Consider the following 27,506-nt stretch of genomic DNA (forward strand, 5'->3'; position numbering starts at 1 on the left):
CACACATACACACACACATACACATACACACACATACACACATACATGTACACACACATACATGTACACACATACACACACATACACATACACACACGCATACACATACACACCCACACATACACATACACATACACGTACATAAATGTACACACACACACACATACACGTACATACATGTACACACACATACACACACATTCACAAACACGTACATACATGTACAATCATACATACACACACATACACGTTCATACATGTACACACACATAAACACACACATACACACATATACATACACACACACATACACGTACATACATGTACACACACATAAACACACACATACACACACATACACACACACATACACGTACATACATGTACACACACATACACACACACACACACACACACACACACACACACACACACACACACACACACACATATGCAATATACAGGGTGTCCCAAAAAAAATACAACTTTTAAAATGCTTCGTTTGATCGTAAAAAGCAGTAATTTTGTCACCAATGCTTCATTTCTTGTTGTAGAGACCCTGAAGTTTATTTTGATACCAGCAAGCACCAGAAAAATGCCAAGACTGACCGTGCAACAACGGACGAAAATTGTTGAACTTTGGCACCAGACGAAAAGTGTCATACAGGTGCAACGTCTTTACTCGAGACATTTCGGTATCCACTTGCACCATGCACCAAACTTTCGGACAATAACGTGCACCATCGCAAAGTTTACCAATGTGGGAACCATCTGTGACCTTCACAAGGGTCACAGTGATCGGAAGAGGACAGGTCGTAATGAAGAAAATGTGGAAATGGTGAGACAGTCGGTCGTTCAGAGTCCAAAAAAAATCGATTCGACGACTTTCTGCCGAGACAAACATTCATAAGAGCACCGTTCAGAGGATCCTTCACCAAGACATTCATGCCTTTCCATACAAAATTCAAACGGAAACGGTGCTTACTGGTCAACAGAAACGCAAACGACTTGACTTTGCAAATTGGTTCTCAGGAAAGTTGGAGGAAGATGCAGACTTCCTCAAAAAACTTCACATGACGGACGAATGCCATGCTCACTTGTCCGGGGAGGTAAACAAGCAAAACTTTCAGTACTGGGGAACTGAAAATCCTGGTAATGCATCAACTGAACTGGTGCCTCGATCTGTTCTCAAAGTCACCATGTGGGTGGCGGTTGGTTGGTATGGGATAATTGGTCCATACTTCTTTGAAGATGAACAGGGACGCACTTGCATGGTAAACCACAGGAACTATCGCGAAATGATTCAGGAATTCTATCTGCCTGAACTACGTACTCGGGCCCGTAGGAGAAACAACCTGATCCAGATGAGAACCCAGTGGTTCCAGCAGGATGTGGCACCGCCCCATACAGCCAGGGAAACAAGGCGTTTTCTCAACCAACATTTTGATGGCTGCTTTATCTCCCTCTACGAAGACGTTAAGTGGCCACCGTATTCCCCTGACCTTACTCCTCCAGACTTCTTCTTGTGGGGGTATCTCAAGGACAGGATCTATGGAAACCCTCGGCCTCAGACTCTTGATCAGCTGAAGGAAAACATCCACTGAAAAATCCAGAACATTCCTCAGGAAACGTTTCCCAAAGTGATGGAGAACATGACAATGCGTTTGCAGTCAGTGATCGGACAACGTGGAGCTTACGTCGAACATGTGGTCTAAAAGAAAACGACGATTCTACACCAAAATTTAAATTTTGGTGGCAATTTTGACATTGGTACAATAAACTTCAACCTTTCAGCTTTCTTTCCAGCCATATATCTTTTTTTAAAATATATGTTATGACCATCCTCTTTGCAGATGAAAAGTTGTATATTTTTGGGGACACCCTGTATATTTACGTACATATGCATTGGGACCATAGTCTGTGCAGAGCGTTGCTGCTGCCAAAGCAGTCCGCTTGGCTGTTGGACACAATCCTGGACGGGTCCCCACTCCGACACAGGATACCAGCAAGCTGACACTCATTTTGCTGACCTTGGAAGGATGACAGGCAGAGTCAACCCCACCTGGTATTAATTCAACAGTCGAGTCGGGTTTGAACACAGGATCACAGAATCCCAAGCCCACCACCCCTAACCATTGAGCCAATACCTATGGTGTGTCCTTTGCGAAGAATAAGCGAGCTATCGTCGGTGCCCTGAACAAATTACAAAATATCTGCTTTAACCTCCAGTGGGCACTGCATCAGCGGCACAGCCACCCCCGCAGGAAATGATACCACCCACAGCAATGATCTGCCAACGAACGAATAAGAATGTGACCATTGTCCCCTTTTTGGGTACACGTCCGTGGCGATGTCCTGCTGAGATTTCCTCTGCAAGGTACTAGAAGGACGAGAGGTTCCAGGTGAGCTCTCAGAGCTGCGTCATGCGTGTACGGATGTAAGCCTGGACTGACTTGACGATGACAATTGACAGTTCATGGATGAACAAGCGTTACCTGTCCATGCAATGCGTTGTCTCTTGGCATCGTCGTTGGGCTCGTTTAAGCAGTTCTTCCCATCGAGGGTACAGTTTATGGAACTCGGACCGGGACCGGTCATGATGGAAGCTAATCGAGCTTTCAAACATTCATGATGATGGAACCGGTACCCTGTAACCCTGTTTGTACCATTCGTGGGGAAAAGATGTCAAAGCATGACGAGAACCGGTGAGAGGTTTGGTTTAAATTGAGGAAATGTTTTCATTGCTGGTGTTCCTTGTGAAGGTACGTTTGTGACGTCACACAGCAATACGGCCCGTTTTTTATTATTATTATTTTTTACAAGCAACATCGTATGGTAAAGGTAAATCTCGTATACTGTAGCATGTGCAAGATTCGAGGACAAGACCGTTAGGAGAGCAGGGATATAGACAAAGTACATAATAAATAAACACAGCGGAGACGTGATTTGATTTGTCTCTGTCTCTGTCAGGGATGACTGCAGCATCTCGTGAGCTATCAGTGCTCAGATGGGAACAACAAATGTGAGACCGATGTACGAAGAGAAAGTGTTCAGGTATTTGATGTTTATGTGGTGCAAAACTCATGTAAGTGAGAGGATACCTGGAGGCTGAAAGTGGGCATCACGTTCCATGTGCAGCCGTTGAGATTGGAGTCCTGCAATAACAAAGAGAAGTGGTGTTCGTGCTGCAGAAGAAGGGAAGGTTTATTTACTGTGTTCGGGAATCTGATGTTGATAAATCGTCTGGAACAAAGCTCAATATGTTGCCAGGCTCGAGCAGGGAGCAGAGGGATGAGGGAGATATGGTTTGCGATGTGGAGCGATATACCTCTCTCCTCTCTCCTCTCTCCTCTCTCCTCTCTCCTCTCTCCTCTCTCTCCTCTCTCTCTCTCTCTCTCTCTCTCTCTCTCTCTCTCTCTCTCTCTCTCTCTCTCTCTCTCTCTCACCTCTGCGTTTGAATGAATGATTAAGGTGAGTGCGCACTCAGGTGGACACCACGGGGTTACTGTGTGACCCACACACAGATCCTACTGACGCGTGCTGGCGGAGCATGATTGCGCGTTCACCGCAAACACATTTTCCATTCACCTGCCGCACACCTGGACGGTTCATTTCATCTTTCAAAATTGCCAAGGAACACGAACTTTCCTCCATCGAAAACTTTTAATTTGAATGTCCACTGTATGTATCAACTTCTTCGCCTTATTCTTCTTCTTTTTCTTCCTCTTCTCTTTTGCAGAGGGTGCCGCAATTCTGCATTACCGTTGATGCAGTGCCCCCTGTAGGATACACACAACGAAATTAGACACAGGTGGAGGAAATTCAGCCCATCATGCCTGTTCCGCATCAACACCACACTCATTTATCAACACAAGCTCAAAATAAGAAAATGCAAAATTTATTAGTTTTTTTTTTAAATAAAGTGTTTTTTTTGAAGTTTTTGTAGTTTTTAATATATATATATATATATATATATATATATATATATATATATATATATATATATATTATCTTTCATTATCTTAAACATCTCTATCATATCTCCTCGTAACCACCTCCTTTCTGGTGAATAAAGCCCTGTCTCCTTCAGCCTCTCCTCATAGCTGAGTCTACCTTGGCCCTGAATCGATCTAGTAGCCCTGTGCTGAACCTTCTCGATGACATCTATGTCCTTCCTGAGTTGTGGTGACCAAAACTGCACACAATATTCTAGATGTGGCCCTCACTAAATTCTTTAACAATGTTAACACCTCTTTTGATTTATAAATGATCCCCCTCCGAATACAACATAAAACCCTATTGTACATTTATACATAAAATAAATATTTATACATAAAACACTATTTATAGGAATAGAACCAAAAGCCCTATATGTACATATAGAACCTAAAACCCTATAAAAGCTACTTTACACTGTGCTACCTGCTTACCTCCCGTATCTATTACCACCCCCAGATCCTTCTCCTGTATCACACACTCCATAATTACCCCTTACATCCTGTAATCTCTATTTTCATCGTTCTTTCCCAATCCCCAACACCTTACACTTGCTCAGGTTAAACTCCATCTGCCAATCTTTTGCCCAATCCAGACAAGTATCGATACTTTGCTGTATCTGTTCATCATCCCCTCTGCTGTCCAGATCACAAGCTTTGTGTCATCTGTAAATTTGGAAAGCTTACTCTTCACCCCATTATCCAAATCGTTGATGTAAATAGTGAATGGTCATGGTCTGAGAACTGATCCCTGAGGCACCCCACTACTTACATCCTCCCAACAAGACATCCTCCCACTCACAACCACTCTTTACTTCCTACCACTAAGCCAGTTTGCAATCCAATTAGCTACCTGACCAGGCACTCCACAAGCCCTCACTTTGGCTAACAACCTCCGATGTGGTACCTTATCAAATACCTTCTTAAAGTCTAGATATACCATGTCCACTGCCATTTCCTCATCCATCCAATCAGACACTGCTTTATAGAACTCTAAAAGATTTGTTCGACAGTAACTACCTTTGGTAAACCCATGCTGACTACCTTCAATTAGTTTGTATTTGTTTAAAGGGTTCCTCATCTGATCCTTAATTATTGTCTGCAACACCTTCCCCACAACTGAAGTCAAACTAACAGGTTTCTCGTTTCCCAATTCTTCTGTAGATCCTTTATTAAATCATGGTGTTACATTTGCTACTCTTCAATCCTCCGGTACCTGTCCTGACTCTGGACCCAGAGCCTTATCTTCTCTTAGATTACCGAGCTGTTCCTTTACTTCCTCCACTCCAACCTGGATCTTCTGTAAAAGCCCTTCCTCACCTCCTCGATAGATACTCTCAGCTATTGACAATTATCCTGACTGTTCTTGTGTTAAAGTTGAAGAAAAATACCTGTTTAATAAGCCTGCCATCTCATTTTCATCATTAGCCACTCTCCCGGTGCGATTCCTCAATGGGCCCACACTGGTCCGAACCTGTTCTTTTCCCCTGATTTAGTTAAAGAAAGCCTTGTTATTATGTTTAATATTCTTCCTCACGTCCTTCTCATACTCTCTTTTGGCTTGTCGGGTTATTTGCTTCACTTGCCTCTGTTTACTCAGATAGTGATATAAATCTAACTCCAGTCATGTTATTTTAAACCTAATAAATACCTTCTGTTTCTCCTTAATAGCGTTCCTTATCTCACTACTCAACCACCCTGGTCTCTTCCTACTTCTAGTTTTACACCTCATTGTAATGTACTTTCTCTGCACTCCACTGATCTGGTCCTTGAAGGTTTCCCATTTTTCTGATGCTGATTGTCCTGTTGTTAGAGTTTCCCAATCTACATCACCCAACTCTCTCCTCACACCCTCGAGGTTTGCCTTCCTGAAATCTTATAGCCTTTCCCGACTATCCTGAACTCTAACCCTCAACAGAATCTTTGCACACACAATGTTATGGTCACTTGATCCGAAGTGCTCTCCTACCTCCATCTCCTCCATCATATTGGGAGCGTTACTTAAAAGGTCTAACACTGCACTCACACTCGTGGGCTTATGTACAATCTGGGTTAAAAAGCAATCTTGGAGTAAAACGAGGAAATCCTCATCCGTTCTTCCCTTTCCCTGTTCCTCCACCCAATCTATCCCTGGCAAGTTAAAATCCCCCATAATCAATCCTCTTCCCTTACCACATGCCCTTTTAAATTCTTCATTTACTCCTCCTTCCTCCTTTTCCTTCACACCTGGAGCCCTATAAAAACATCCTATCAGTATCTTACTGTTTTTACAATCTCTAATGTCTACACACACAGAATCCTCAACATTTATTCCTTCTTTAATGTCACCCCTTTTTCTTGATACAATGCTGTCCTTCACCCAGATTGCCACTCCTCCTCCTATTCTCTTCTTCCTATCACACCAATACACCGTGTAGCCTTCTAATCCTGTCCTCCAGTTACTCTCCTCCTTAAACCATGTCTCACTCACTGCAACTACATCATACTCCTCGCTATCTACTTTGGCCTTAAGCTCTTCCATCTTATTATTTAAACTTCTGGCATTGGTATGGAATATGTTTAACTTTTCCCTTCCTGAAATACTATTTTCCTGCCTGTCCTTACTCATCCCAATTACTTCATCCGTTCCTTCCTTAATACCTTCCCCATCCTCCGCTGACCTAAAAATCCTGAATTCCTTCCTCAATTCCCACTGCAAGCCTTTCTGCCCCCTTTCTATTTAATAAACGGCCATCATTCCAGAAACACTTCCTTTGTCCCCGAAATGATTCCCACTGCTTCTTAAATGTAAAACCTTCCTCCCTGCACCATTCTTTCAGCCATTTGTTGACTCCTATCACTCTGCTCACAACTGGTTCACGAGCGCCAGCCAGAGTGACCACTATATTCGTTATGTCTGTCTGTCTGTCCAGAGCATAACTCTGTGGACTTTGATCCGATCTTGATGAAACTTGGTTATGTGTTCGATATCAATGTCTAGTTGTGTTTTCCTGGATGAGGGCGTGGCTATGCCCATTGTGGGCGGAGCCACGCCAAAAAAAAATAGCCATTTTTCGGGGGTTGTCGGATTAAAAATCTATCTTCTCCTGGGGAATTGACTGAATGGAATGGGTTCTTCGGTATTTGAATAGCAAAATGAATTATCTAAAACTTGTTGTTGTCCGATTTTTCATTTTCGTCCGAAGGTCAAGGTCACAAGGTCAAAAACTTAGAAAATTGCGAATTTTGACATAAAAAATCATCCGACCGCCCAAACTTTGAGAGCTCGGATGACAATATTTTTTATGCATAATCTTGAGGTCATTCCTCACCTAAAGTCTTCAAACCATTTTGCTCTATCTCGAACACCTTGCCCGTGGCGCCCCCTTCAAGTTTGTTTTTACGCCGATTTCATCAAAGTATGGATAATCCGAGGAGTGCGAAATGCCATATAGCCTATATGATGTTATATTGTTCCTGGAATGTTCCAGAGGAAGTTTTGCACCAAAGGTCATAATCCTTGACCTTTGACCTTTAAAGTTCACAAAGGTCAAATTTTCAAAGTTGTGGGAATCGAACCGGGTTTTCGACCTTCTTCGACGAACTAACTCCACTAAACTATAGCACGTATCCTGTTTCCTTATTTTAATGTCCACAACATTGTTTTGTGACCTTTAAAGGTTGTGCAAAGGTCAAATTTTTGAAGTTCTTGAACGAAACCGGGTTTTCGACATTTTGCAGCTAATAACCTGTCACTCGTACCACATCATGTTGATCATTTTTATAACTTGGTCAAACATTATCACATTGTCTCATCCTTGACCTCTGAAACAATCTACATCGTCAAATACCGCTCATGGACCATCGCCGTCTTCAGACTTGTTTCTATTTCATTTCCTAATCTTGGGAGAATCCCAGAAAACATGGCCTCACAACCCTTTGCTTTCAGCCACTTACTCAATATCCTGTATCCACTTCTTCAAAATCTCCGAGTAAACTTTCCCTTCATCATTTGCTCCAAAGTGTACCACAACCAACATCTTCCTACCATGACCTGGTATGATATAGTTTAATGTCTTTGTTCAATGTCCCTAACTGCTGCTTCTTCAAAACTACACAGAATTCTGTGTCTACAATCCTTCCTGCAGAATGAAGAATTAACATATACTGAACAAAAATATAAACGCACCAACCTAAATATCTAAGTCAAGATTGCCATTATGGGAAAATGGTCAAACCGATGATATGTTTGAGCAATGGTTCCTTTGTTTTTCCCATTGTTCCCATTGAAATTGACCACTCTGAGTGTGTGGACTCACACGTTGAGTAATCCTTCCCATGAGCACCATGGGGCTTGACAGAGTGATGGTCAGTGAGCGTGACCAGGACACAAACACTCCCTATAACTTGCCCGATAAAAGGCCTCCCCAAAATGTGGACTGGTGCCAAATGTCAACATGCCACAGATGTCACAAATCTTGAGGGAGCGCGCCATTGGCATGCTGAATGCTGGGACGTCAGTACGGGCCGTTGCAGCACACTTCAATGTCCACCACTCCACCATTAGCCACCTGAGAACGTGCCTCAGAGAGACTGGAAGCACCGTGAACCGCCCACATGCCCGGCGACCACGTGTGACCACCGCCGGTCAGGATCGTCACATGAGGCTGCAACATCTCCAGGATCGACTCCGACCGGCCACGAGGACTGCCGATGAGACTGCTGGGCTGCATAACAGGTGCATTTCAGCCCAGACGGTGCGTAACCGCTTGAGGGAGGCCAACACCCGCTACTGACTGTGTGAACTCTGACAGTGACACCTCGGTTGTGTCGGCTGTTGTAGCGCAAAGACTGTCACCAGAATTCTCAAGGAACTCTTTGAAATTTAATGCTCAATTGTCATGGATTCTATAACCAAATTGTTGTGAAGATTTAGTATTAATGAGTTCGAGGTAAAATAGTAACAATCGCTTGGTGCGTTTATATTTTTGTTCAGTATATTTAATAACCTCATCACCCACAAAAACTGTCTCCCATACCTCGTCTTCCATTTTCTATTGTTGCACCAACACCACTCCCAACACCCACTGCACCTTCACCACTCCCAACACCACTGCACCTCCACCACTCCCTACACCCGCTGCACCTCCACCACTCCCTACACCCGCTGCACCTCCACCACTCCCAACACCCACTGCACCTCCACCACTCCCTACACCCGCTGCATCTCCACCACTCCCTACACCCACTGCACCTTCACCACTCCCTCCACCCGCTGTACCTTCACCACTCCCTACACCCGCTGTACCTTCACCACTCCCTACACCCGCTGTACCTTCACCACTCCCTACACCCGCTGCACCTTCACCACCACCTGCCCCCGCTGCACCTTCACCACTCCCAACACCCACTGCACCTTCACCACTCCCAACACCCACTGCACCTTCACCACTCCCTACACCCACTGCATCTCCACCACTCCCAACACCCACTGCATCTCCACCACTCCCTACACCCACTGCATCTCCACCACTGCTTGACCCGGAATTTGAAGTTAACCTGCGAAAAGCAGGGTTTAGAAATTGGTTCGTTTTATCTGTCTGTCTGTCTGTCTGTCTGTCTGTCTGTCTGTCTGTCTGTCTGTCTGCCTGCAAACGTCAGTTTATGATTGAGGAACAAGTTGATTTAAATTGAATGTTTTATTTTGAACACAAATTGCATCATGAACTGGAAAATGAACTTTTAGTTTACCGGTTCTTCGGCTTTGAATTCGTCCCGATCAAACTTGCGCAGAGGAGTGAAATAATATTTTTACTCCTTCCGCCTGTTTGGCAGTGAAACAAAATAGAAAATAATTCCAAACAGGAAACGTACTGTTTTTCAGGATGTTATAAAGGAAACAAACAACAGGCACGAAGAAGTAATGTGACGTGGTAAATCGGGTGGTGTAAAAGACGCTGCATCAATGGCGGTAAAATTCGTGGTTTTTTAGTTTTTTTTTACAACTTTAAAAAATCTTTATTTTACTTCAATTGAATTATACACTTGAACGCTGTGGAACACAAATCGTGCTTTTGGCACTTTCAAAACCCTATCGCTTAACAGGTACTCGGAAAAAATATTACAGATTTGTTCACCATCTTGACCAATCAAAGTTTCCGCTTTGCAAACTCTGCCCATGTCCTTGTTTCTCTCAAGACTTCACAGGATTAGGTGTTCTCAGAACTCTCTAGTTTGTTCAAGGTGTCAGCAATAACTCACCAACTCTTTGTGAAGGACACCATGCAAATCTTAACGTCTACGAGCTAATGTCGGCAGATGGGACACCAGTGTAACGTCCATCCGAAGGACGGCACACACACACTGATTGATGAATTAATCTACCTGTGAAACACCTGGATGGCACTTTGCGGCCGAGTAGGGATTCAAACCCAGGCTGGATGGCTTGGAAGTGAGTGTGCGTACCTCTCAGCCATCCTGCCAACCCGACTGTGTACATCATGATACGTGTTGTCCGGATTTGATTCACCCCTGTTTCGTCCTACGCACACCATCTCTGCAGCACGCACACACCCAAACGCCACCAGGAACCCTCCCCGATCCGGTGCTTGTCCTTGAAGCCACTTTGGGTGATTGATTTCTTGCTGTATCCCATCTCTGTTGGTTATATCTTCCAGCGATTCTTTATCATTCTGTTTGCTCTTTCACTTCGAAAGTTAAGAGCTTCTTATGGACCATATGTAATTAACTTAATTGCCGTAACATGTTCTGTCATTGTACATACACTGCTTCAGGGAGTCAGGCAGAGGACGAAGAGATAGCTCAGAGATGGTGGACTCTTCTCTAAGTTGTCCAGTCAAGGGTTTGATTTCCGATGGAATAGCATCTGACAACAACACTGTCACCCTGGTGTTCACCCCTGGCGAGAAGGATAGGCTCGTTAGTTCACCCTGGCGACCAAATTCCTGCCCTCGTGTGCAGGAGGCACTGCCTGAGCAGCACAGCCGTGCATCCATAATGATGATTACTCCGACTGCGCAATTATCCAGGAGAACGAACTCGCGATGGGATCCCGGTGCAACACGCGTTCGCTCACGGATACACGTTTGATTGCCACGGACAAAAATGATGAGGATGTCCACCTCCCTGGTTGATTATTCAGGGACGTGTCTTTCACGGGCCATCAGCTGAGACTGGGTAAGTCGTGCAGAAAGTGATGTTCTGTGACTGTGACTGCAGAGTAGTTTAAATCCCGCAAGCAGAGGTTGAGTGCCCTCCTGGAGGACCGCTCAGTCGAAGTCATCTGTGGACATCCCATAGTTATCATTCTTGCCAAATTATATGCTAAAACGAAAGGGTGGACCCTTGGTGACCTCTATTTCAATTGAAGAGAGATTTTGGTTTTTTTTTTTTTTGGAACAAAAACGCCAGGGGAGCACTTGGTATGGGGACAAAGAATTTTGGTCCTTGAGTCCATGAAGATCATTTAAATTTGTTTACTTGGCTTCTTTGGATCTGCGTGGATCACTTAATACATTTCCAGTTGTCCGTGTTAATTGGGTTTATGGATCTCACTGTTCAAAGGCAGCCTCCAAAGTCAGCTGCAGACTGGGCGTCCTGCTTCACAGAGTGTGGACTCTCCTTTCAGTTGTCGACAAGCCAACCATAGACTGAGCATCCTGCATCGATCCATGCTTTTTCTTTTGAAAATCAAAACTACTCACAGTTTACAAGACCTTTGGCCATAGCTCAATGGAGTACTGCTCTCTCCTATGAGCTGGTGCCCCAGCATCACATTTGTCTCTCCTGGATTCTGTGGAATCTAAAGCTCTCAACATCGTTAGAATCTGCCACGATGAGGCTATAGCACAAGGTCTGTTGCTAGCACATTGCAGACAGGCCGGTGGTCTCTGGTTTTAAAAAAATTATTATTATTAAAATCGACTTCTCTCCAATATCGTTCCCTCTGATCTCTCAGTCTTCCAACCCTCCCTGGCAACTCCAGGATGCACGGGTCCTTCCAGTTAACCCCCTTATGGTTAAACTTTTGAATTCTCGGTCATCTCACTCAATGCTCTGTTATACGACAAAGTGCTCGATGTGTATCACAGCTGTGCATCTTTTGAAGCGATTATGGTTTAACTGAGGATGGATTGATCAAACCAAGTTCAGGAGGGTCAAATCATCGATTTCATAGAGTCCGCTGAGCACCTTGGAGTCGGATTAGGAAATGACGTTTGATGACCAATGTCATCCGTTGTTAAAGGAACATTTGATTGTTGCGTGTCCGGTTTTTGTCTGTAGGTTTGAATGAGAAGACACTGCAGAATCTTGAAGAGTTACTTCGGATCGCAGATCCTTTCCTTTCTGATTGCTCACGATAGTCGTCTGTCAGCTGTTGAGTGTGCCATTCCAGGTTTCAGGGAAAGTAGAACAGCCACCTGTTGTGTTGCAATGAGAGGGAAAGGTGAATTATTCCAGGACGCAATGTCATACATGTAAAAGGTATGGACAAACAGAGCCATGGACTGTGAGAAGCAATTTAAGGACGTTGTAAGCTCTGGAAGTTGGTGTTAGGCATACGATCAGTCAGGGCATGTAGCGAGGGAATAAAAGTTGGTTCCTGCAGGTGCCAAGGCATGGGTGTAAAGGGCTGCTGGAGCAGTGCATGAGGATCCGTGGAGAACGGTGTCAACAAATTGTTCTTGTAATTTCAAAGGTCGTGAGGTGCATAGTGGTGAAACTTGGTGAAAGCACAGGTCTCTAAGTTTGAGGTATTCCAAGTATCCGATACTGAGTTATCATATTGTATCAGAGGTAGACATTTATTACTTTGTTGAGATAATAAGCTTCTGCTGGTGAGCCATGCCTGCATCCACCCCCTCACTGGAGCCGGAGGGCATATGCCAGTAGCGTGGGGGAATGTCGAGAGCACTTTGGAGCACATCTTCAGGGACACAAGTTGCAGTGGGATCATGGTGAGGAAGGAGTTGGTGAACGAGGTCCAGTAACTCAGAAAGTTCACCAACATGATGGTGATTGATAACATGCTGAAGAAGGTGCCGACAGTGACGATCAGTGGAGATACTCCTTACCCGATTGGTGCAGTTGAAGCCCTGTAGTTCATTATGTACCTGTAGCTCGGGCAACGGACGATCCAGACCTGACGTGGCACGAGCAATGTGCGGTGCATGACCACTTGGGTCCAGGCACACAAGGACAATCTGCTTGCTCCTCTTGTGGTGTTACCAGAGTCCAGATGATCTATTGGAAATTGTGACCAGGCTGAGGATGCAGCAGAAACATGTGGAGGTGGTAATCATATCCCCATCTGTTGAAAATACCTTTTTAGATATAATGAACGCTGTTGTTGTGAGGCCTAGTGAAGTGACCATGGAGGTAGTGGTCGATAATGAAAACCTGTCGGCACCTGTTAGCCGAAGGTAATCGTGGCAGATGTGAGGTTTGGACAGCGACTCAACCCATACCCGAGGCAAAGAGTCGCGTCAATGAGTATCAGTGTTCAGAGATTTTTCTTATGTCAAGACCTGAATCCGTCGTCACGACACCCTGACTACAAGTGAGCCTGCTCGGTGAGAACCATACACAATGCAGTGTGAGGGACTATCTGTCAGAACATGCAAGATTTGTTGAAAATGTGGATAATTCAACAGTCACCAGTAGTGATTGGTCCTTAAAAGGTAGGGACACACTGTCTTTGTGTATCGATTGTTGGAAGCTTCGCTGATAGGAGGGAAGCGAGGTATGCACTCGCTTCGCGGGCTGTCTACCCTGGGTTGGAATCCCGACCCAGTAATAAACTGTCATCCCGTTCTTTCACAGGCAGGGTGATCCATCAATGTGAATGCCGATCCTCGGATGGACGTTAAAGAGTCCCGTCTGCCAGCGCTCGTTGGTGGACTTCAAAGATCGCACGGTGTCCTTCGCGAAGAATAGGCGAGCTATCGCCGGCAACGTGAACAAATTACAAATTCGTGCTCTCACCCGCAGAGGGCGCTGCATCAGCAGCACAGCCAATGATGCCACCCACAGCCTTGTGCTGCAGAAAAACGAAGAAAAAGATCGGAAGCTTATCAAGAACACCATAAACTTGATCTGGAACCAAAGGTGACTGCAAGGGCCCTCTTCCTGAAGCTCGGTAGGAATAAAAATAAGTATGTCACTGAGACTGATGTGAGTTTGGGATATTGGCCGATACCTGCAGCTGAGGATGAGATGCACAAAAGAGCATTTGTGAAAACAGGCGGAACCTCCAAGTTTTTGAAGATGGCATTTCGGATGACGAACTCAGGACCTACCCTGCAGTCGAGAGTATGAGGAGGTTGCTGGTTGCGATGACAATGTTAATGGTTCTATCCGCAGCACGTCTGCCACCTGCCTCACAGCCAGGAAATCAAAGTGTGTGATCATGACGGACAGCACGAGCTTTGTGGGTCACCACTCACCAGATAGAAGGTGCCTTGTTAGGTTTTCACGACGACAACGTGTTGAAGATCACGGAATCGCCGCAACAACAACCTGGACATCATCCTGCAACGCACACACAGTGTTGGCTTGTGAGGTTTAGCGACGGAGACGCCGTGCCAGTGCCACCACAAACCAAACATCCTGCCACGTGAACGCAGTGAACTGATTGTGACGTTTTACCATTGTGACGTGTGTGACGAATTGATTGTGCCACCGAATACATATTCACACACACACACACACACACACTCACACACACACACTCACTCCACAAACAAGGGCATGAGCTGCGCTGCCATGAATGAACCTTTGCTCGCTGATGGTGATGAATGGATGGCGCAACGATTCGATCGCGTCTGCTGATTGGGTGGCGTCTCCGATGTGGCCGATATTTTTCAGCGCCGTCGCCTTCCATCGAACGGCAGCCCGAGCCAGAGTCTGGCTCGGTTAGAGTCTCATTCCATCTTCCATTACACACTGTGATTACATTCACTCCGGCTTTATGGGCGAGCTGCGCCATGGAGGAAGCCCCTTCAGGCGGGACGATGAACGGACAAGCTCGCTCGTCGCCTGTACTCCCATCGGTTCAACGTCGGTGATGTGCTTGGATCAAACGACATTGTGATTTTTAATCAATGGCATCGCATCGACCTGTATGTACTGAGTCTGAGCGTGGAGAGAAATATCATTTATCAGGAGTCGGCGTTTCTGGCCCTCTCGGGACATGTTTGTACACATGTCAAGGCTCATGGAAGATATGTATCAGAGACAGCTTTGCGTCAAATCGCCCGCCAGAAGCACTTCCTGTGATTCCAGTCTGGATTCTACCAAGGGCCGTCTCATTGGGAACCTGCTGCGAGGTCTGGCGGTCAATAACACTTCAGGGGCTCAGAATAAAACTCACATGACCTTTTACTCATGGCTTAACACGAGGCAAGTCCACGTTTGAGTTGGAATCTTTGTTTTCAGAAAGCAGAATTTCATTCTTTCACAAGCATCCTGTGGCTGCTTCGATTTTCTGTGGTCATGTCTGCGCCACTGATTCAGGGCCCCTGTTCCCAGTAAGCTGGTACTCGTTTTGCCGACCTCAGAAGAATGACAGGTGGAATCAACCCACCTAGTGTTCATTCAACAACTCAACAGGGGCTTGAACTCAAGACCCTAACATATTAAGCTAGTCACCTTAGCTGTTAAGCCGACCCCAGGCTGAAGGCAGATTCGTGTCTGTAGATCTGATATGGTTTCCATGGCGTCAGGCTGCAGAGACCTTTATTTTGTACTAGATGACCCGTGAACCCGTTGGGTTCCCGTTGTAACAGCGGTTGATAAAAAAAAATCATTTCGAAATAAAAAAATAAAAAGATAGCTCCAGCAAACTATACCGCTGAGGTTGTTTGCATTGATCAAATAATCCCGAAGAGTACTTGACTGAATCGGGAATTGATTTTTTAATATTTTTTTTCTTTGCCCGATTCGAACGAAACTTGACACTGCACACCGCAGAATAATGGTGAGTAAGGTGGGCCGAAAATTTTTGCACTATCTTGTACCGTTTTGGCTGTATTTCAGGAACATACATACATATATACAAGATGAGAGTTTGAGTAATATATAGATAGATAGATTAATTTATTATTTTTGAAGGTGTTCCCACTCAGCTGTTGAATTAATACCAGGGGAGGTTAACTCTGCCTGTCATCCTTCCGAGGTCGGCAAAATGAGTGCCAGCTTGCTGGTGTCCTGCGTCGGAGTGGCGACCCGTCCAGGATTGTGCCCAATATCCAAGGAGACTGCTTAAGCAGCACCAACGCTCTGCACAGAGTATGGTCCCAATCTCCTCATCCTCCTCCTCCTCCTCGCTCTCGAGTTGGTAACCCATAACCTTATGTCCTTTAGACCTTTCCGACGAATTAAACCCACAAGGTGGAGTACCATGCTCTCAACGCTCCACTGTTGTTAATAAATGGCCGAGCGATACCGTTTGTGGAACGTTGGCTAATGACTGACCATAACGAAATGTCAGCGCTGAACTCCTTGTCACTATGCACACTTTATGTCGAACCAAAAGAAGATGAGAATCGGGCAGTTTGGAAAACTGTTTATAGAGTTTAACAAGAAGCATGTATTTACAAACAGTGTCACGGAAGAAAAGCTCTTCACTCAAGAACAGAAACCCAGTCTTATTCAATCACTTAGTCACAGTTTTTACAACACAGGTGCCTCAGTCATTCTGGGGAAACGAGGTAAGGAAGAGGTACAGAGAGAGAAGAAGGTAAGATTGAGGTGTATTTGGAATTAGAGACCATCTAATGAGGAAAACGAAGCACTTCAGGCAAGACTAACCGATCAAGGCAGCTCACCGGATGACGGGATTGGGGCAAAGCCTTCGGGACCCCCAATCTTTGATAGGAGGGAAACCACGGGGTAACATCCCTGGGTCAGATTGCGGGAGAGTGTGTCGGAGTGGTGCTGAGGTGTCGTCCACCAGACGGCGGTCTCCTTGGGTTAACCTGAGGCGGTCCCTTCGGGTAGGTGCCTGGAATGTCCTATCCCTAAGAGAGGATGATCACCTGTCTCTGTTATCATCTGAGCTCAAGCGTTTGGACATCGGGATTGCAGCTCTCTCTGAGGTTCGGAGACCGGATTTGGGCGAGATAATGGTGGGTGGTTACACCTACTATTGGTCTGGTCGCTCTGATGGTTACCATACCCAAGGAGTTGCTGTAGCTGTGTCCAATAAGCTGACCCCAATGATAAGTGAGGTAACACCGGTCAACGAGCGTATTATGAGATTAAGGATTCGCCACCCCTTCGGTGTCATTTCCCTGGTCTCTGTTTATGCTCCGACTGAGGCGAGTGTTCTCACCGTGAAGGATGCATTCTACGCCACACTGGAGTCTGTGGTTGATCAGTGCCCCAGACGAGATACACTTCTAGTCTTGGGGGATTTCAATGCATCGACTGGAACTGATAGGGATGGTTATGAGGTGTGTGTTGGTCCCCATGGGTCAGGAACTATGAACCAGAATGGCACTAAGTTCCTTGACTTTGCAAGAAGTCATGGACTTAGGGTGGCTGGTTCATGGTTTCAGCGCCCACAAGCTCATCGCTGGACTTGGTATTCCAACGCTGGCGGTGTGGCAAAGGAGATTGACCATGTCCTCATTGACAGTCGTTGGAGGATGATCCAGAACTGCAGGGTCTACCGGAGTGCTCAGTTCCTCAATACTGACCACAGGCTTGTTGTAGCAACTCTAAAGCTGCACCTTAAATCCTGGAGAATGGTACCATCCCAGCCGAGGCTGGATGTTGCCAAGCTCAGGGATGAGAGAGTAGCTGAGGAGTTTGCGAACAGGCTGAGTGGACACTTGGGGGTCTGGGTGCTTTGGGGGGTCCTGAAGAGTTGTGGAGCGCCTTCAAGACCACCGTCCTTGATGTTGCCGGTGGATGCCTTGGAGCTCACCGCAGGGCAAAGAAGAATTTTGTCTCTCAAGGGACACTGGATACCATTGACCAGAGTCGCAGGGCCAGGCTGAATGGCAGAGCTGAGCTGTTCAGGGAGCTGAGGCGTAAAACTGTACGTGCACTGAGGGTGGACAAGGAGGCCTATATGCAAGGAATCTGTGAGGGGGTAGAGCATCACCTGTGGACAGGTGATTCTCGTCCCGCTTACAGGGGAATTCGCGCATTACGTTCATCCAAGCCCATCCCTCGGAGCACTACAGTTCGAGCAGAGAGTGGTAGGCTCTTGACAGAGGAGTCTGAAGTGAAGGCCCGCTGGGCCGGTTACTTTGAGCGGTTGTACCAGGCTGATCCCCCAACTGTCGAGTTGGACGTCAAGGGTGTTACAATCCCTGTTGATGACCCTCAAATCAACTGTGGTCCACCTACGCTTGTGGAAACACGGGCTGCGGTGAACCAGTTGAAACGGGGCAAAGCTCCAGGGATCTGTGGCATCCATGCCGAACTTCTCAAGGCTGGTGGAAATGCTGCACTCGTGTCGTTGCATGCAGTTTTGTGCTCTGCCTGGAACACAGGCATCATCCCAACTGACTGGAAGAGGGGCCTTGTTGTCCCTCTCTGGAAAGGGAAGGGTGATCGCCAAGACTACAACAACTACCGAGGGGTGACGCTGCTCTCAGTGCCGGGCAAGGTCTTTGCTCGGATAATTCTCGATAGGGTTCGCCACCATCTGCTTGAGCACCAGCGTCCAGAGCAGTCAGGCTTTACACCAAAGAGGTCAACGATTGACCATATCCTTGCACTTCGTGTCCTCACCGAACGCAGACGAGAGTTTCGGCAGGGGCTGCTTGCAGCCTATGTTGATCTCTGTAAAGCGTTCGATTCAGTGAATCGGGATGTCCTCTGGAGGATTCTTGGTCTTCGTGGGGTGCCACCAAAACTGATCGATCTGATGTCTGAACTCTACTCTGGTACTGAGAGTGCTGTGAAGTGTGGTGGTACCATCTCTGACTTATTTCCAGTTGTTACTGGAGTTCGTCAGGGATGTGTACTTGCCCCCACACTTTTCAGCACTTGTATGGACTGGATTCTAGGGAGGATGTCGGAGAGATCAAGTTGCGGTGCGTCATTTGGGAATGTCAAGATCTCGGACCTTGACTTTGCAGATGATGCAGTCATCTTTGCGGAGACTTTAGACATCCTCTTGGGGGCCCTCGAGGTGCTGAATGAGGAGTCGGAGCCGTTGGGATTACGGGTTTCTTGGGTCAAAACTAAGATCCAGGCTTTCGGTGACATCTTGGATGCTGCTGTCCTGTCTGTGTCTGTTTGTGGTGAGGATGTTGAGGTCGTGGAGAGATTCACTTACCTTGGCAGTGATATTCATGTCTCTGCTGGCTGCGAGTCAGAGGTCAATAGACGTCTGGGTCGGGCCTGGGGAGTCATGGATTCACTGGATCATGGGGTGTGGCGCTGCCGGTACCTGTGCGGGAGGACGAAAGTCCGAGTCTTCAGGTCCTTGGTACTTCCAGTCTTGCTCTATGGGTGCGAGACTTGGACTCTGACCAAGGATCTGAGACGGAGACTTAATTCCTTTGGTACCAGGTCTCTTCGGAGAATCCTTGGCTATCGCTGGTCGGATTTTGTGTCCAACGAGCGGTTGCTGAGAGAGACTCGGATGAGATTTGTTACCTGCATAGTCCGTGAGCGTCAGTTGCGGCTGTATTCACATGTGGCTCATTTTCCTGACTCTGATCCTGCTCACCAGATTCTCTCAGCGAGGGAGTCTCATGAGTGGAGGAGGCCAGTGGGTCAACCACGTTCCTCATGGTTGCAACAGGTTGACCATCATCTCAAGGAGATGGGAATGGGCCTGGCATCTGCCTGGGGGATGGCCAGACGGAGGCCCCTGGAGTACCGGCAGAAAGTGGACGCAGCGACGTGCTGTTCTGGCACATGCTCCCATACCTGACCTGACCAACCGATCTTGCTCACGTTTACTGTGTGATTCCAAACTATTTGTCTGATTTCCATATGCAGCGTGATTGCCTGGTCGCTGTACGTGACCTCAAATCCAATCCTGAAATCCAGATTTAAAGACCAGATAAAAGCTCTGGCATGGTTATTCTGAATAAGAGTGACTACGTTGACAATATGACTGATTTTGAGCGATGTGTCCAAGTTTCAACACCTGGGAAATGCAATTGAACGTGACCACACATCTCGTTTCGAGAAACAAATGGCGAAATGATTATTGCAACTCCGCAAATGAGGGGACCTCTCTAAGGAGGTTTACGACACAATTAGACCTGTTGAATCGCAAAGACCTTGGATGTATGATCTGCCAGAGACTCAAAAAGATAGTGTTCCTCTACGGCCGATCCTTTCAATGACTGGCTATGCACAGCAATAACTCGCCAGATGGTGATGTGAACTATTACAGCCACTGGGAAGTGTCTCAGAGCATGTAATTGTGGATTCTTTCAACTTCACCGATACCATATGGGCCGTCACAAACCTAAACGAGAATTCCAAAATGTGCTCATATGATATAGCCAGTCTATTTTCGAATGTCTCACTGACAGAAGTGATTGAAATCTGCGCACAACTTCTTTATCGTCCTGACTTGACACCTCCAACAATCTCTGAGTCTGTCTTCCTTGAATGGCAACCTGTTCTGTCAAGTTCAGTTTCAGTGATTCAATGTATACTCAGATCGATGGTGTAGCGATGGGATCCCCTCTAGGCCCCCCGTCTTGGCAAACATCTCTGTAGGTTACTGTGAAAAACGTGTCTTTGCAGATCCACATCCTGGAGTTCAACTCCCTTTCCGTCTATTATTGGTACGTGGATGACATCTTTGCTGTTTTCGAGTCAACCTCAGCATGTATTCTTGGCACACCTGAACTCTCTCCATCCATCCCTAGAGTTCACCTTAGGGATCAAATGCTCTGGTGTACTTCCTTTCTTGGACATCTTAGTTGAGAAATTGGCCGATGCTTATAAAACCACAGTCTACCGTAAATCTATTTTTACTGGACAGTGGTACTAGGTGGGACTCCTACAGTTCCTCGAGATACAAGATTGGAGTGATTACTATCTTAGTCAATACAGCAAGGAAGATCTGCTCCACAGATAAAGTCCATGCTGAAATTGAGACCATCAAGACTATTCTTCTTGATAATGAGTATCCTGAACAGGTCATCAATATTTAGATACATACAAATTCCTGAACCCACCAAAGAATCCTATAATCGGAACTGGTAAATGTCCTGTATACCTCAGAAATCAGGCGCATCCTCAGACATCTCGCTCTCCCTCAATGGGGTCTTAATTTGCCATGTTTTTTGGCCTGCTCAGCAATGCCTTGACTTGAAACAGGCCACAACGGTTTATAAACGAATTTTTTTTCACTTTCCACACTCATTTCACCGATTGCCTGATCATCGCAGCTACAAATCGCTGGATACGTTGCAATGCTTATAAACTCCCAGAGATGCCATCATTCGTGGCTTTATTTCATATCCGGCCATGCCATGACCTCCAGAATGTCTTAAACTAAGCCAAATTACAAAATGTAAGCTCCAGAAATGAACTTGGCAGCAGTTTCTACTACTAAAAAAGTGTTCATTTGTCCAATTCTGACATAGTTTCACATTTCGGGCATCTCCAGGAGGTGTTTAAAATGACAGATTGGCGATCGCTAATCGCTTGCCAAGCCAGCCTTTCCTTGTGAACTGTTTCATTGGAATGCTTCCTTGAGTGCTTAAGCCACTTGTTAAGCACTCTACAATATTCACACTGTCACTGAATACTTTATATCTATCGACTTGAACAAAGTTCAGGGACTACTCACCTGCATTGGCTCCGCTTTGTCATGCGGTGTGTCAGATGATGGCTGGCTCGCTGAAAATGTGCAATTTTCTTATACACCACATTTCCCATTTTTGCACGATCTTTCATTATACGACCCGTCACTTCGGCATATATAAATACATGTAAAAAAAAAAAACATCAAATGTTTCATTTTTAAAAGTTTCTTCAACCGTTTTGGAGTGCTTGGTCAAGCAGCTTGGTCAAGCAACTTGGTGCGCGCTCGTCAAGCTTCGACGGCGATACCGCAGTTCGTTACCAGAGTTAGGATGGCAAAATAAATTATATGATTACAATGAGTAAAAAAATGTTTTCAGTTGTGACAAAGTAATGAATCGCCACCACATCATGGCAGGATAGCCGAGAGACACGCATGCTCACTCTGAGCTGTCTCGCCTGGATTTGAATCCTGACCCAGCTATAAACTGTCATCCTGTTGTTTCACAGGCAGGGTGATTCATCAATGTGTGTTGCATCTCTCGGATGGATGTTAAAATGTGTGTCACATCAGCTGGGATCCCACCTCTCCTTTCCCCCTCCACTCTCTCCCCCCTCTACCTTCTTACCCCTATCCCACCACTCTCGCTCTCTCCCACCCTTATCCCTCTTTCTCTCCCAACTTTCCCTCCCTTCCCATTCCTCTCCCTCTCTCCGACCCCTCTCTGACCACTCCCCTCTTTTCTCTTCCCGCTCCCCCACCTCTCCCACTCTATTCAGGACTGACAGTGTTGTTTTGAATTGAAAACTGCTTCCGCCTTGGGTAGCATGTACAAATCAGATTCGGAGTGAGCCAACCAAAGGGGTGCAAAGGTCACAGCATGTGCGAGCATGCACGTAGGCCATTGCCAGGTAGATAGTGTGGGTTTTAAGTGCTCTCACCTGGTTTTATATCAAAACTGGTAGTTACAAAGAAAATGTAGCTGTTGGAGCACGTTTTATTGCCCTTCTCTTCCCCTGCCTTCCCTTCCCCTTGCACTGCCTTCCATTCCACTCCCCTCACACACCTTCCATTCCCCTCATGCGCCTTCCCTTCCCTTCACGTGCCTTCCCTTCCCCTCACGTGCCTTCTCTTCCCCTCACGTGCCTTCCCTTCCCCTCACGCGCCTTCCCTTCCACTCACACGCCTTCCCTTCCCCTTACACGCCTTCCCTTCCCTTCCCCTTACATGCCTTCCTTTCCCCTCACACGCCTTCCTTTCCCCTCACACGCCTTCCCTTCCCCTCACATGCCTTCCCTTCCCCTCACACGCCTTCCCTTTCCCTTGCACGCCTTCCCTTCCCTCCCCTCACCCAGCTTCTCTCCCCTCTCCACCCCTTATGGACATCTCCTGGTGGTCTCCCCTGCTGTGTTAACGTGGTTTTAACCTACCCCATTTCTTTCAATCCCGCATTGCCTCCCCCCCTTCAACAGAGGTCCCACTACCAAACATAAGTAGAGAACCCCTGCCCTCACGCTTACCTCATGCCAAACCCCCTCCTCAATTCCCCCCTCTTCTCTCCCCCATCCTTCTCTACCCACCCCCCTCCCAGAGTGTATGGCAACGTTTGGTGAGGCGCGACTCTCTCCACCACCCCCACCCCCATTTCCTCACCACTCTCTCCAATCCCCCCCCCATCCTTTCCTCGCTCTTCTCCCCTTCCTCATCCCCTCCGAGCTACACCGCCCCCTTACTCCCACTCCTCTCTCCCTCCCTTCCCTCCTCTATTCCTCCCCTCACTCCTTTTCTTCCTCCTCTCCCTCCTTCTCTCCCCTTTTCTCCCTTTTTCTCAGAAGCTTGACAGGTGAGCGACCGGTGGTTTGATGTGGTCTGGTGCGATAGTTGAGCAACACACGAGCTGGATGAGATTGAATGGAGCCTTCCTTGACGCGGCTTAGACCATTCTTGATGATCTGAACAGCACGTTCGGCTTGACCATTACTGGCAGCTTTGTAGGGGGCAGATGTGTAGTGCTTCATGCCATTCATTTTACAAAAGTTCTGAAACTCTGAACTCATAAATGACGATCCGTTGTCTGATGCAATGGAGTTTGGAATACCATGTTGTGCGAACATGGTACATAGAGCTTCAATTGTTCCAACAAAGGATGAGGATGGCACCAACAGAGCTTCAATCTATCTGGAGTGAGCATCAACCATGATAAGGAAGAGCTTCCCTTGAAATGGACCAGCATGGTCGATGTGTAATCTCTACCATGGATTTGATGGCCACGACCACATGGCCAATGGAGACAGTGGCGGTGTCTTGGCATGGGCTTGACAAGTGTAACAATGGCGTGCACTGGACTCAATGTCACTGTCCAAACATGGGCTCGGGCAAGAGCCTTAATGGTGACTATGCCTGGATGAGCATTGTGGAGTTCACTGATCATTTTCCCCATGGAGTTTCGGTGGAATTATCACTCGGCTACCTCAAAGCAGGCAGTCTGCATCAATAGAGAGCCCATCCTTCCGGATGAGGTACGGTTTTGCCCCTTCCGGTAGTGATGCCCAATTACCTGACATAACACAGTATTTAATTTGTGACAAATCCGGATTGCTATTGGTAGCACAAGCAATCTGCTTAACGGTTACGGGCGTCTCATCGTGAATGGCGTGAGCCATGAGATTAATGATATCACCAGATTGTGGAGGTTCTGGGATGGTTACGGGAAGCGGCAAGCGGCAATCGATTGAGCGCGTCAGCACAGTACATTTCCTTACCCGGGCGGTAAACCAATGAATAGTCATAACCGACAAGGGTCAACGCCCAACATAGTACATGACCTGATGATGTGGGCAAAATGGCTCTGGTTTCTCCTAGGAGACCTAACAAGGGTTTGTAATCAGTCTCAATGGTAATATGTCTTCCAAAGACATATTGGTGCATCTTCAAGGTGCCCCAGACACACGCTAACGCCTCTCGTTCTACTTTAACATAGCGACGTTCAGTGTCAGATAGGGTTCGTGATGCATACACAACAGGCTGGAGATTACCGGTTCCATTTCTTTGCAACAATGCACACTCAATGTCACATGAAGAGCTATCACAACTGAGAACAAGTTCCTTGGATGGGTCGTAATGGACAAGTAACGCCAAGGAGGACAGCATGGTTTTAGTGGACTTGAACGCTCTTGTTTGGGCAGCTTCCCATTTCCAGACAACACCTTTCCTTTGGAGAAGATGCATAGGCTCGACGGTTGTGTTTAGTTGAGGCAGGAAATTACCAAAGTAGGTTAAAATACCTAGGAATGCACGAAGTTCTGAAATGTGTTGTGGCATTGGTGCATTCGCAGTTGCTTCATCTTTGCTCAGAGAGGGTAAAATGCCTTGACAGGAGATTTGATGACCCAAGTATTCAACGTCACGTGCCATAAAGGTACACTTCTCACCCCTTCGGCGTGACCCAGCTTGTGCCAGCCGATTGAGGACTTTGTTTAGGTTCTCGAGCTGTTCAGGTTGTGACTTGTCAGTCACTAGTATGTTGTCCTGGAATATGACTGTCTTTGCTACAGTTTTCAACAATGAATAATGTCTCCATCTTGCGTTGGAAGATTGGTTCAGCAGAGCGTATGCCAAATGGGTAGCTGTTGTACATGTAGAGTCCTCAATGAGTATCGATGCATGTATAGGGCTTGGAATCATCATCCAGTTAAATTTGAGCATCGGCATTGGTCAAGTCAAGCTTGGTGAATGTCTGGCCACCCATCAGAGTGGTGAACAGATCCTCTGCTTTGAGCAAAGGGAAGCCATCCAGCTTTGAATAGCAGTTGATCGTCGTTTTGTAGTCCCCACAAATGCGCACTGTTCCATCTGCTTTGAGTATTGGAACGATGGGTGCTGCCCAGTCAGAGTACTCGACTGGTGAGATGACGCCCTCACTCTGCAGGCGGTCAAGCTCACATTTGACCATTGATCGCATCATGCAGGGCACTGGTCTAGCCTTATGGAACAATGGCTGAGCATCTGCAGAAACATGAATCCTCACTTTGGGCCCTGCAAAGGTGCCAACACCATCACGGAACAGGGCAGGGTACTTGTTGAGCATGGTATCATAATCCAGCATCAGAGTTGGAGACTGCTTACATCACTCCAATTACATCTGATTATTCATAACCAATCTCAGCCGAAGAGGGTTGGTCCTTCTTCACGCACGATCAGTAGAGGTAGCACATGAGTGCTGTTTCCATAGCCTACAGTCACTTTAGCTGAGCTAACTAAAAGGAACCACCTCCTTGGTGTATGTCCTCAAGTCGGTAGATACAGGCCGGAGTGCAGGAGCCTTTATCGGAGGGTAGATGGAGGTGAACTTGTTCTCGCTCATAATTGATCTGGAAGCGCCGGTATCAACTTCCATCCTCACCGAAACCTGATCGATTGTCAAATCAACTATAATTGGAGCATCGGAGCTCGTTGTTCCAACAGAAAAAAACCTCATGAAGTTCCTCACTTGACTCTCGGCTGTAGGCTGTGCTCTGTGACCTCTCGTCCACTGCATCAGGGTTCACCCCAATGCAATAAGCAGGAGACAAGTTCTTTGACTTGGATCGAGAACAACGACACTTCAAGCGTCCCCGCTTACCATAGCTGTCACAGGTATAATTCCTGCACCGACATTGAAAAGCTTGATGATTACCACCACAATGCCAACAAGTTACCCCAACCTTCCGGGTAGATTTAGAAATGTTCGGAGGTGGAGGTGAATTTGGTGGCTTGCTAAAACACTTTTGCTTGTAGCTAAAGGTTACCTTGTTAACCGATGGGTCCTGCTATATAACTTTCGACTTGTTAGAGATCACACACAGGCTCTCGGTAGTTTGCGTACACGTAGTGACTATTTCCATGACTTCAGCCAAATTGGGGTCAGATTCAGTTCGGAGTTTCCGCCGAATTGAGTCGTCATTGATGCCCATTATAAAGAAATCACGTCACATCTCTTCGAGTTTATCTGTAAACTCACAATGTTTGGCGAGTCGGCGTAAATCAGCCACGAACTCGGATGCTGACTGACCATCTTGACGATGGTGGGTGTAAAAATCTATATCTCGAGACGATCTTAACCGGTTTCGGGTGATCATGTCTTTTCACGAGATTGACGAGCTCTTCATGACTTGTCAGAATGTTTGCCTGGGGCAAGAAGATCTTCGATGAGGCTGTACGTCGGGGCGCCGCATACGGTCAGTAATACAGCTCGCCGCCTTTCAGCGTCCTCATCGGTGTCCATTTTGTTTGCCACAAAGTACTGCTTCAGACGATCGGTGGAGTCTTCCCAATCATCCCCCAGTGCGTATCCACGCAATACGCCGATGCACGAAGACATCCCACCCTCGTCGCCAATGTAATGTACTCAAAGAATAGGGACGAAGACTCTGAAGTGGGAACAATAGGCTTAATGAGGACACAGCACAGCACCGCATCGGAACATGGGTGGATCACGTGACTCTCTTTAACCACACCTGATGCACCCGTGTATGTATGCATAAGTAAAACTACTGATACATCACATTATTATATACATACTAGTGCGCGCCCGTACGTGCGTGGCCATACGTGCAAAAAAGAAGAAGAATTGTGACGTCAGTCGTGATGTCATAGCACCGTGTCCTGTCATTGGTTTGGTAAATAAATGGCCATAACTTGGGAACCACTTGTCCGATTAATATCAAACCTTGAAAGGCACATCCACAGGTCCCCAGCAATATACCTGGCAAGTTTCAATTAGATCGGACTAGTGG

General features: G+C 46.6%; 1 long non-coding RNA gene across 3 annotated transcripts in view; it reads right to left on the minus strand.

Annotated features, from left to right (window-relative positions):
- Positions 1-27,506, minus strand: part of LOC147014884 (uncharacterized) — a 38,370-nt gene that overhangs the window by 9,868 nt on the left and 996 nt on the right. Inside the window, exons 1-4 of one of the 3 annotated variants that reach the window (XR_015050938.1) lie at positions 14,770-15,003; positions 14,441-14,525; positions 3,589-3,779; positions 3,102-3,155 (exon numbers count right to left, since the gene is read on the minus strand). This is a non-coding gene — a long non-coding RNA (uncharacterized LOC147014884). Of the gene's footprint in view, positions 1-3,101; positions 3,156-3,588; positions 3,780-14,440; positions 14,526-14,769; positions 15,004-27,506 lie in introns of those variants that run through there. The other 2 variants (XR_015050939.1, XR_015050937.1) reach the window with 2 other exon arrangements.

The sequence above is a fragment of the Eptatretus burgeri genome, chromosome 13 (genome assembly GCF_056783735.1).
Source record: "Eptatretus burgeri isolate ZD-2024b chromosome 13, Ebu_testis_v1, whole genome shotgun sequence".
In the NCBI taxonomy this organism is placed as follows: Eukaryota; Metazoa; Chordata; class Myxini; order Myxiniformes; family Myxinidae; genus Eptatretus; species Eptatretus burgeri.